Source organism: Anabrus simplex, chromosome 6 (genome assembly GCF_040414725.1).
Source record: "Anabrus simplex isolate iqAnaSimp1 chromosome 6, ASM4041472v1, whole genome shotgun sequence".
NCBI classification, from domain to species: Eukaryota; Metazoa; Arthropoda; class Insecta; order Orthoptera; family Tettigoniidae; genus Anabrus; species Anabrus simplex.
Window position 1 is genome coordinate 323,705,584 of NC_090270.1, and position 11,673 is coordinate 323,717,256.

At 36.6% G+C, this 11,673-nt stretch overlaps 1 long non-coding RNA gene across 1 annotated transcript; it reads left to right on the forward strand.

The window, feature by feature from the left end:
- The first annotated feature begins 2,616 nt into the window (after positions 1–2,616).
- Positions 2,617–9,457, forward strand: LOC137501235 (uncharacterized). Its single transcript, XR_011018441.1, has 2 exons — positions 2,617–4,077; positions 7,865–9,457. It is a non-coding gene; the product is annotated as an uncharacterized lncRNA (long non-coding RNA).
- The last annotated feature ends 2,216 nt before the right edge of the window (positions 9,458–11,673 follow it).

Consider the following 11,673-nt stretch of genomic DNA (forward strand, 5'->3'; position numbering starts at 1 on the left):
GCTACACTAGAAAGAATTAATGCCGTGTATCTAAAAATGTTCTCTGCCTGTCAAAATGCGCTCCTTCCAGACCAATATATGAGCTCAAAAGACAATCGTCCTCTATAGAAGAACTGCGATTAAAAATGCTATTGCCTTCTACGACACAGTATCAAGGTTCACATCAAGAACTGCAGGGTAAAGAAGCGTATACATGGATAGATTTTTACCAAACAGACGGCATGACGACTTCAGAATGGGTGAATTCTGAGTGCGAACTACGGCATACCATAACGCGCTTCATATAAAATGTTCATAAAGCCATTGAAAATGGCAGGCAAACAATATGACTACGAAAGGCATATCGAGACGTGTTATCTGTCCTATTCATAACGAATGCTGCGAAGAAGCACGGGACCTCTATTTATTACTTATTTTTGTTAGTTCGTTTGGGTCACCTGTGGACTACGGTGCATGTACTTTAGCTGTGTCTTGTTCAATGTTCGCCGCTTCTGGTGTTTCTGATGGTAAGCTTGACTGATCCTTGTCTGTTGGTCAGCCAAGTATTCTTTCAGTTTCCTGCTAAACTCTATATTGCGTTCCTCGGACCATTTCCTGGTCTCATTGTGGTTAGGTTCTGTAAGGGATGTTGGGAAGGGTCTGGTTTAGATCTGTAGTTACTTCTCTTGAATATTAGGACTTAATAAACATGACGCTTTCCGAGATACTTCTCTACCTGCTGCTCCACAGGGATCCAGTGGCTTTACCCTTGCTGGCTATTTTTAACATCGTATAAGGCAGTCTGTGAGAGTCCATTCTACACAGTTGTCAATAGGAAGCCAGCCGTCTTCTTCTGATGGCCTTCCATCTGAGAGGATCTTTGGTCCTACTGTGTTTAGCCTGAACATACACATGGAACAAGACTGAGGCATATAAGTTATTTTCAGGACATGAGGTACTACAAAAAAATATGGATCCAGAACACTGCAAGTTGTAGTTCCTAAATTTTTGAACAAGTTGCCCTCAGAATTGAGACACTTGATAACAAAATATCAACTAAAAAATCATGTGAAACTATGGATCATAGATCATAGCTAATAGATAGATAATAGATAATAGGTAATAGATAATAGATAATAGATAATAGATAGATCATAGATAATAAAATAACAGTTTAAATATTTGTTCATGAATGAAAAATGTACCAAAGGCTTATCTATTTTGAATAACACTTTCAGGGATTGAGAAAAACTCACACCACAGGATAAGATTACAATGCTAATGTAAATGTACAAACCTTATTAATGTTGTAAACAGTAAGGATTGCAACATTGTATACAAATGTGAAACAACTACACCGGCAGATAAGCACATCAAGTGCTTTGCAGGTGTAAATAGTTGCAAAGATAATGTATAATATCCTACTGCATATTTGCAAATGTATTTTAGATAAGTTATAATTAAATAAATAAATAATAGACTAATAATAATAATAATAATAATAATAATAATAATAATACTAGTACTAGCACTACTACTACTACTACTACTACTAATAATAATAATAATAATAAGAAGAAGAAGAAGAAGAATTTAATTTATTAATTTAATAATTAATTTAATTATTAATTATTATTAATTATTAATTAATTTATTATAATTTATTATTATTATTATTATTATTATTATTATTATTATTATTATTATTATTATTATTATACCAGGGGTACGGCTGCTTAAATTGAGCGCCTTCTCTGTGCCCAACTATGACACAGGACATGAACTTTAACAAAAATTTTGAAAACTTTCTTCTTCAATGGTGAGATAGCTCTCCCATCTATTTTTTAATGGTATCTTGTGGACTAAAAACAAACTATTAGCTAAAGAAATGTTGTTCTTTTATTGGTAAATTTTTTCTCTGAGCATCCTTTTTTTATGAACTGAAGTTGTCAATCCTTCAGCTGGTTCCTCCTCTATTGTAATCTACCTCTCACATATTTGTAACTATATTCTCTAGCGAATCAGACACGGGGGTGTTTTCGGACTCTACTTCTATTCCCCACTGGGAAAAATTTTTATGTAACGGAGCATGAGAGGTGATCCTCAGTATTATTACCTTCAACTTTTGAGTTGGTGACTAAAGTTTTCAACCTCGAAATTCTGGAAATCTTGCCTCGGCTTTTAAATTCTCTTCCTTTTGTCACCATTTTTAAAATGGGATTAGCCTCTGTGTCATTGAGCTTTAAGCCAACTTAGGTTCTCGTACTTCCAGAATGTTCTTTAAAGAGTACTGGTGTTTCATCTCCTTGCCTTTTGTTAAAGGCCTGGTGCGTGTAACATTTCCTTTTTATTCTTAAGGCCTTGTAGTATGGGTAAATATGCCCTTGTTTATTCTGTATAATTCTCAGGGTAATTGTGTCTTCGCTTTGGTTCCCTTTGGGAAGAGTATTTCAACTGATTATGGAACCATAAAATAAATAAGCCCACCATGGGGCAACCGCGAATGAACACTTTGTAGCCTAGTGTACCTGAGAGTGTAAAATTATCTAATTGCCAGTTTCAGGCTAGCTGTCATGTCCAAGGACACGAACCTTCATCAAGTAGCAGCACATAAGTAATACATAGTGATTATTTTGGTAACTCAATCCATTGGCCTTGCTGTCGGAGCAGCCATGTGTTGGGGGTGATACAGAATGGCAGTTAAAAACAGAGTTGTGTGAGGTCAAGAGGTCTCACGAGGAAGTCGATACGGACAAATCTAAAAAGTCACGTCCTGTCGTCTGGAGATGGCAAGAAAATGGGGGTAGTTTGAAGGATACCATACTTAAAATTAATGGGCGACCCAATTAAGTGAAACGGGACGCAGTGTCATGTTTATGATGACAAGTATTAGAAATGGGGGAGTTATTTTATGAGCATAGGTTTAAGGGCGAGAAGTCAAGTTCATGTTAATAAATATTGCCACGTGCATAGTGTGGGATTTGAGATACATGGGGGAGGTGGTAGCACCAATAGTAAGCCAGTAAGGCTTTATCTGAGAGGAGGGTAGACCCTCATATCATATTGCTAGTCCCTTTAAATACGTATGTAATTGAAGGAACAAGCGTCTTATTGCATTAGTCTTCGCCTTGGGAGCCTTGCCTTCCGCTCACGTTAGAGGGTTGCGATCAATTCTCCAAGCGGTCTCGCTACTTAGAATATTTCTTAGTAGATCAGGTTGAACGGTGGTGCTAACACTTGGTATTCACCATTCATACTTTGATTCTCGACTTAAGCCCGAGTTCTTCTGGGTTTTATCGTAGTTGGCAACTTAAAGCTTGAGGAATCTCTGTGAGATTTCACGATACTCTGTTTTTAACATCGCTTAAAATTTCAGTGGTACTCTAATGTTTTAGAGTCCACTTGCATTTACTTGGAGTAGCCGTTCTGAGGAAGGCTAGTTCCAGTACGTCACAATACGTGACCGACTTCAATTGTACGTGTATATTCTTTGTACATCATCTGTCAATATACGCACATATATAGGAAATCATATGAGTTTCAACTCTTAACAACCAACTTACCTAACGCCTATAAATTACCATCTTATATCCCTTTCGTTTTTAGTACTGTTGTTAGCCATCAGGTGATTCCACTCACCGCTCGGCGTCTCACCTGTTGGCCGGGATACGACAGGAGAAGAAAAACTGGTGTCAGTTTTGTGGGGTTGGTCCTGAGTTCGACGTCCATCCAGGGTTGTTTAACTCTTAACCAGGCGTTGGTGGTTTCCTAAGCGGCTGTCTATCCTAGTAGACTGAGGGGCGGTCGGAAGAAAGAAGAAGAAGTCCGGAGGCTGTCTATCCTAGTAGACTGAGGGGCGGTCCGAAGGAGAAAGAAGAAGTCCAGCGGCTGTCTATCCTAGTAGACTGAGGGGCGGTCGGCAGGAGGAAGAAGAAGTCCGTAAGCAGACAGAGAGCAGAACCAAGAAGGCGCAAGGGCTGGCCCACGGAGTAGCAGAGGGATTCATAGGAGTCCAAGGAAGGAAGACGCAATCGACCCGGCGTACCTGCACGTCGTCAGCTCACCATCAGCACGCAGTAGAAGACCAAATATTGTAAGGTAAGCCAAACTCAAAATCAGTATGTCTAATTCTGAAGTGGGAAGTGCCAGTGATAATTCAGGTAACAATTATATTAATATCAATCAAGCGTTCAAGTTAATCGGAGATCCTTTTGACGGGAGAAATCGGAGTAGGTTGAAAGAGTTCTGTGCAAATGTAGATTCAGCAATAGAATTTGTTCAACCAGATGAACATCCGCTGTTTTTTAAATATGTTCTTACCAAAATAACGGGTGAAGCTAGAAGCAAGTTATTAGTAAGACAGGATGTTACGAGCTGGCCAAAAGCGAAGGCAGCTTTGTTTGAAAATTATGGAGAGCGAAGGACTATTGATCACTACGCATGTAAAATGTTTAAAGCACAGCAAAATAAAGATGAATCTGTAATAGCTTGGGGTTCGAGAATGGATGCAATGGTAAGCGAACTTAAAGAAGTTGCCACGGCGAGAGTCGAACCGGAGGCAAAAGTTCATAGAGCGAATTTAATAGGAGAGTTAGGGATATCATGTTTTGTACAAGGATTAATTGATAAAAGCATTCAAACGATTGTCCGTAGTAGGAACATTACGGATGATTTCGGTTTAGCAGTTGAGGTAGCGGCCCAAGAAGAGTCGGCCGTACTCTCAAGTAAGGAAAAGCACGGTGAATCAGTTAGGAGAGATAAATATTGTAGTAATTGCAATAAGAAAGGACATTCGGCATCCTCATGTTTTCTTAAAATGCGACCAAAAGAAGTTAAGGCAATAACGTGTTACAATTGTAATAAGGGAGGGCACTATTCACGAGAGTGCAGAGTAATAGTTTGTAAACGTTGTAAGAGAACAGGGCATGTAGAGAAAAATTGTAAAAGTAGTAAACCGCAGCAATTCACTAATTACAAGGGTAAAGGTTACGAGAATAAGCAGGCGGAAAACTAGAACAGGATCATGACGCAAGGCCGGTTATAGGTCCTAAAAGTGTTCACATAGGCCAAGTACACAATAAGTGTAATAACAATGAAGGGACAGTTTTACTATCTATAAATGATGTACACGGACCTTTTCGATTTTTAATCGATACAGGCTCAGAAATAAGTGTAATAAAGAAACAATGCGTACCGAAGGAAATAAAGATAGATACAAGTGATAGATTAAAATTGCTAGGAGTTAGCAAAGGAACACTATTTACGTGTGGAACCGCGAAGGTAACTTTGGGAACATCTCAATGCAAATTGCATGTAGTAGATGATGAATTTCAGCTGTCACAAGACGGATTGATAGGTAGAGATTTATTGAAAGATTCGGTAATTAATTTCACGGAGGAATTCATAGAAGTAAATGGTGATAAACATCAAATAGAAATTAGAGAAGCTAAAGTAATAAAAGTACGTCCGAGAACGGAAACTATGTATAACATACGACAAGACGAAATTGCGCACGTAATGAAAGTAGAAAAAAGTGACGCACAGAAATGTTCACAATCGAGAACTCGAAGATTAATCGAACTAATTAGGGCAGATAATATGCTAAAGAGTGATAGAGAAAGGATATTTGAATTGTGTCCAGAATTTAATGATAGATTTTATTTAGATAGAAAATTAAACGAGATTACGATCGGTAGCATGTACCCTATACCAGGTAGTACGGAGTTAAGTAACTCAATAGGGAAAGCGAATTATTTCTCGACAATTGATTTAGCCAGTAGCTATTATCAAGCTGAAGCAGAGAAAAAGATATTGAAAAGATCACATTTTCGGTATTAGATCGGAATTTGAATATAAACGTATGCCAGTGACGTTCATGAGATTAATTACAAATGTATTAGCGGAAGTAAATTGAATTAATGTTTATTAAATTAAATTATATAATTATTTTGGAGATTCGGTAAAATAATAATAAATAATAATAATAATAATAATAATAATAATAATAATAATAATAATAATAATAATAATAATAATAATAATAAATGATCGACATTTTTGAGAAGTTAAGAGAGATTTTCCTCAACTCACGACAGCGAAACAACTTAAGGGATTTTTGGGATTATCGGGATATTACAGACGTTTTATACCATATTATAGCAAAATTGGTAAACCACTGTATGAACTTTTAAAGAAAGAAGTAGACTATAAATGGGAAATTAAACAAGAGGAAGCATTTCAGACTTTAAAGAATAAGTTGATAACGTATCCGATTTTACAATATCCAGATTTCGAGAAGCCGTTTATCGTAACAACCGATGCAAGCAATGAAGCGTTAGGCGCAGTATTGTCGCAAGGGAAGGTAGGAAGCGATTTGCCAGTAGCATACATATCTAGAGTATTGAATAAGGCAGAAAGAAATTATTCAACAACAGAAAAGGAAATGTTAGGAATTGTATTTGCAGTAAAGTATTTTAGACCGTATGTCTTAGGACGAAAGTTCACTGTAGTGACGGATCATAAACCACTTAAATGGGTATTTAATGTGCAAGATCCAACCTTAAGATTGCTAAAATTTAGATTGAAGTTAGCAGAATACGATTTCGATGTTGTTTATAAACAAGGAAAGTTAAATACAAATGCAGACGCACTGAGCAGAATACACAAATTAGATGAGGTTGAACAAGAAGAAGTTTCAGAAATGGAAACAGATGAGAAATTCACAGAGAAATTAACAGAGGATGAAAAGAAAGAGATTATGAAAGAATTTCATGCATCTTTAGTTGGAGGACACCAAGGCATTACACGCACGTATGCTAGGTTAAAAGATTATATTGAGTGGCCAGGAATGAAGAAAGATGTAGAGCAATACATTCGATCATGTCATTCATGTCAAACTAATAATTTTACGAAGCCAGATACGAAGGCGAGTATGGTTATCACAGACACACCGCAGATTGTGTTTGAGAAAATAGCGTTAGATGTGGTTGGACCACTTCCACTTACACTCGACGGAAACAAATTTATTTTAACGTGTCAAGATCAGTTATCAAAGTACTTAGTAGCAGTGCCAATGAAAAATCAAGAAGCAGAGACAATTGCAAGGGCATTGATGGACAATGTAGTACGAACATTTGGAATACCAAGTGTAATATTAACTGACCAAGGTAGCAACTTTTTGAGCGAAGTAATGAAGAAATTATGTAGATTATTAAAATATTAGGAAGATTCATACTGCCGCATTTAGGCCACAGTCAAACGGAAGTTTAGAGAGGTCTCATGCAGTATTAGCTGAATTTTTGAGACACTATGTATGTGGAACCCAAGACGATTGGGATAAGTTCATTTCAATGGCAACTTTTGTATACAATACAACGAAAAGTACGTCAACTAATTTCACACCATTTGAATTAGTATTTGGAAGAAAGACGAATATACCAGGGACATTGCAGAGAAAACCAAACGAGAAGAATTATAATGAACACGAAAGCTATGTGGAGGAATTAGCTCGAAGGCTTAGAGAAAGTCACGAGGTGGCACGTAAAACTCTAATAGAAACCAAGTTGAAAAATAAAGTCCAGTATGATAAAAGAGTAAACGAAGTAACGTTTAAGATAGGAGACCAAGTTCTTTTAAGAAATGATTCAGTAAGGCGAGGTCGTAGCAAAAAATTAAGTCCAAACTTTGTTGGCCCGTACACAGTACAGGAAGTTTCAGGAGTGAACTGCGTTTTGAATATGAATAAGCGAGGGAAGCGCGTTACAGTACACAGTAACCGATTAAAGTTATATATTTAAATGAGAAGGAAAATTGTATGTAAATACATTGTGAACAATCAGTAATAAATTATAGGCAACGCAAGGTAACACAAATCTGTTACTTGCAGGTCAATGGCGCTGATAGCAGCGGCGATCGCAGTGAAGGCGATATTTACGAAAGGAGGAAGGGCAATTGATTTCCAGCTCCAACCATTTGAGTCCACCCCAGGGGTTTATTTCGACAAGCTAGGTGAAGTTCAACTCTATAACACTGAATGGAAGGCAGTAACTTATGTAAATTTAGAAGCGTTAAATGATGCGTATAATGTTGGTAAGAAATACATTCAGAGAACCATGAGATTGTGTTCAGAACTGGAAGTAAATTTAACACATACGTGTGAGAATGAGGTAAAGCTTTTAATTATGCAATTAAATAAAACTCAAAATTTGCGTGAATTAATAAGACAAACAACTAAGACTGAGGAGAAAGAAAATTCAGATCAGAATAGAATGAAGCGAGGAGTTCTTAATTTTGTAGGAAGTATTGCTAAAATTTTATTCGGAACCTTAGATTCGCAAGATGCAGCCTATTATCAAAGTCACATTAAGGATCTTGAATCAGAGAATTTGTCGATGTTAAAAGTCGCAAAAGAACAGATGATTGTAGTAAAAAGTACGTTACAATCAATGAATAGCTCATTGTATGACGTCGCTAAGAACGAAAAAGAATTAAGCGATAATATAGCAACAATACGGGGATATCTGAAGGATGAGACTGAGCAAATAGAAAGCGCATTTAGGAGAACGGAGATTGAAATCGCGGTCAATAGGCATTTAATTGACACGCAAGAATTCTTAGCGCAATTAAAAGACCATTATGAGATTCTGTTAAATGGAATAATGTTGGCTCAAAAGGGAGTCTTACAACCTCAGATTATAAGTCCTAGTGATATAATAAAGTCGTTTTCAAAGGCACAGAATAATTTCCCACCAGGAATGACATTACCTGTTGAGTTGAGACTGGCTTATGGCTATTTAATAACTAGAATAGCAGAGATTGAAGTGTTCATTACTAAAGAAATACTTGGTTACATTGTAAAGGTACCTTTGGTAGATAAGGTAAAATATGATCTTATTAAGGTTATACCATTCCCAACAAGAGTGAATGGTGAGGTAGAAAACTTTGTTTTTATTAATAGTGAAAATGAATTTATTCTTTTGGACCAGAACAGGCAAAATTATGTAATGTTAACTGAAAATCAAATTAATAATTGTAAGAGGTTGAATGATAAACTTAAGGTATGCAAACAAGAGTTTGCTATCAAACTAGCTCATTCACATGAGGAATGTGTAGTAAAATTGTTGACAGGGGCACAGGTTATGCCACAAGATTGTCAAAAAAATGTAATTAGAGTACAAGAAGTAATGTGGTTTCCCTTAAGAGAAAATAAATGGATTTATATTGCTCCACAGGAGGTAAAAATAACAGTAGTATGTCAAGAGTTGCACACAAGTGATGCTAAGTTAACAGGTACAGGAATAATAACAATGTTTAATAGATGTACGGCCTTTGGGCCAAAATCAAAAATTCAATCTTCAAATGTAATTAAAACAAATAGTACCAAAGATCAAGGGTTTGTACCTGATCTATTGTTACAGTATGACTGTTGCGATCATTTAGGAATTAACACTAAATTGAGTCAATTGCAGGATGAAGGAAAGATACCGTTGGTAAATGTACTTCACCATGCAGAGGAATTAAAATTAGCAAGTCATAAAGTAGAGGCAGTTGAAAAATTAATACTTGAACAGGAGGATGAATTAAAGCAAAATCATAAATTGGATAAGTTGAATTTTCTGTCTTATATAGGTGGAGGAACAATTGCTGTTATTTTGTTATTATTATGTTCCTGCTGTTGTTGCAAAGGATGTTGCAAAAGATTTAGACTTGCTCATAAACTGTCAGAGCTAGGAGATGAGTGTTGCGGAAAGGTATGTATCCGCCAAACTATAATTAATGGTCCTAACTCACATTGTTCAGACGAGGACGTTACAGTGCACTTTGATAGACAGGAGTATGTAAGAGGTAAGCGCGTAAATGAGCGCAGGGGTAGAAGTATGACAGATCTTACTACTTCCAGTATAGAGCTTAATGAAAGGTCTCTCATCAGAGAGCCAAGGAGGCAATAAAGAGGGAACATAACCACATTAGTAAAGTAAAAATTTCAATGACCATTGTACAAGCAATGAATCACTAGTAAGACAGTGTTAAGGCTGTAATGTAACAAATGTAACTTTAAAATTATTAAAGTAAAAAAAAAAAAAGACTTGCCAAGGGGCAGAGTCGAACAGGCAACCTTATGTAAGGTAAAATTTCATGAGACTGGCCTAAGGAGGCACAGTTCGGGCTTGTCGAGGGAGGCAAGACCCAAGCGTCCATTCCTATGAGTTTGGTACGGGTAATGTCAGTAATAGCTCCACAAGAATTTGTGAGACTGGCCTAAGGAGGCACAGTTCGGACGTGTCGAGAGAGGCACGGTCCAAGCGTCCATTCCTATGAGTTTGGTACGGAAAATGTGTCAGCAGTGACTGCACAAGTTTGTAAGACTTTCTCAAGAAGTATAGTCAGAGGAACCGAGTTGCTATTGCAATCTCGAAGCCGGCCATTCCTAGAGTTTGGTACGGAAGTAAAAACCGACCAGAGAAGGCTGGAAGGTAAAGTTGTATGTACTGTGAAGCATATAAATTGATATGTGTTAATTACTGTGAAATGTGAAATTAAAAAAATGTGAAATGTAAATGAGTGATATTAAGTACTGTAAAATGAAAAAAATGAAGTGTTATATGTACTGTGACATATATAAATTGATATGTGTTAATTACTGTGAAATGTGAAATGAAAAAATGTGAAATTTAAATGAGTGATATTAAGTACTGTAAAATGAAAAAAATGAAGTGTTATATGTACTGTGACATATATAAATTGATATGTATTAATCACTGTAAAATGTGAAATGAAAAATGTGAAATGTAAAATGTAAATGAGTTATATCAGTACTGTGAAATTAAAAAGTGAAATGTTGTATGTACTGTGAGACATATAAATTGATATGTATTAGATGTTAAATCTAAACTGTGTTATATTAAGTACTACATGTACTGTGGAATATATGAATTGAAATGTATTAATGCAATATGGTTTACTGTGAAAGAATATGTTAATTGTAATGTGAAATGTATTACGAACATTAATTGTATGAAGGGTAAAGAGAATTGTATTAATGTCAAAATGTAATAAGTTGAAGTGTATCTATGAAATGTAATGTAATATTGCTAAAATCTAATGTGCCATGTAAGGTACCGGTACACGCGGTAATTAAACCTGTATGTACGTGTACTCAGGTGGAAACCAGTTGCATGTGTGGCAACTAGTTTCTTTCCTAAGGGGGGAGGTGTCATGTCCAAGGACACGAACCTTCATCAAGTAGCAGCACATAAGTAATACATAGTGATTATTTTGGTAACTCAATCCATTGGCCGTGCTGTCGGAGCAGCCATGTGTTGGGGGTGATATAGAATGACAGTTAAAAACAGAGTTGTGTGAGGTCAAGAGGTCTCACGAGGAAGTCGATACGGACAAATCTAAAAAGTCACGTCCTGTCGTCTGGAGATGGCAAGAAAATGGGGGTAGTTTGAAGGATACCATACTTAAAATTAATGGGCGACCCAATTAAGTGAAACGGGACGCAGTGTCATGTTTATGATGACAAGTATTAGAAATGGGGGAGTTATTTTATGAGCATAGGTTTAAGGGCGAGAAGTCAAGTTCATGTTAATAAATATTGCCACGTGCATAGTGTGGGATTTGAGATACATGGGGGAGGTGGTAGCACCAATAGTAAGCCAGTAAGGCTTTATCTGAGAGGAGGGTAGACCC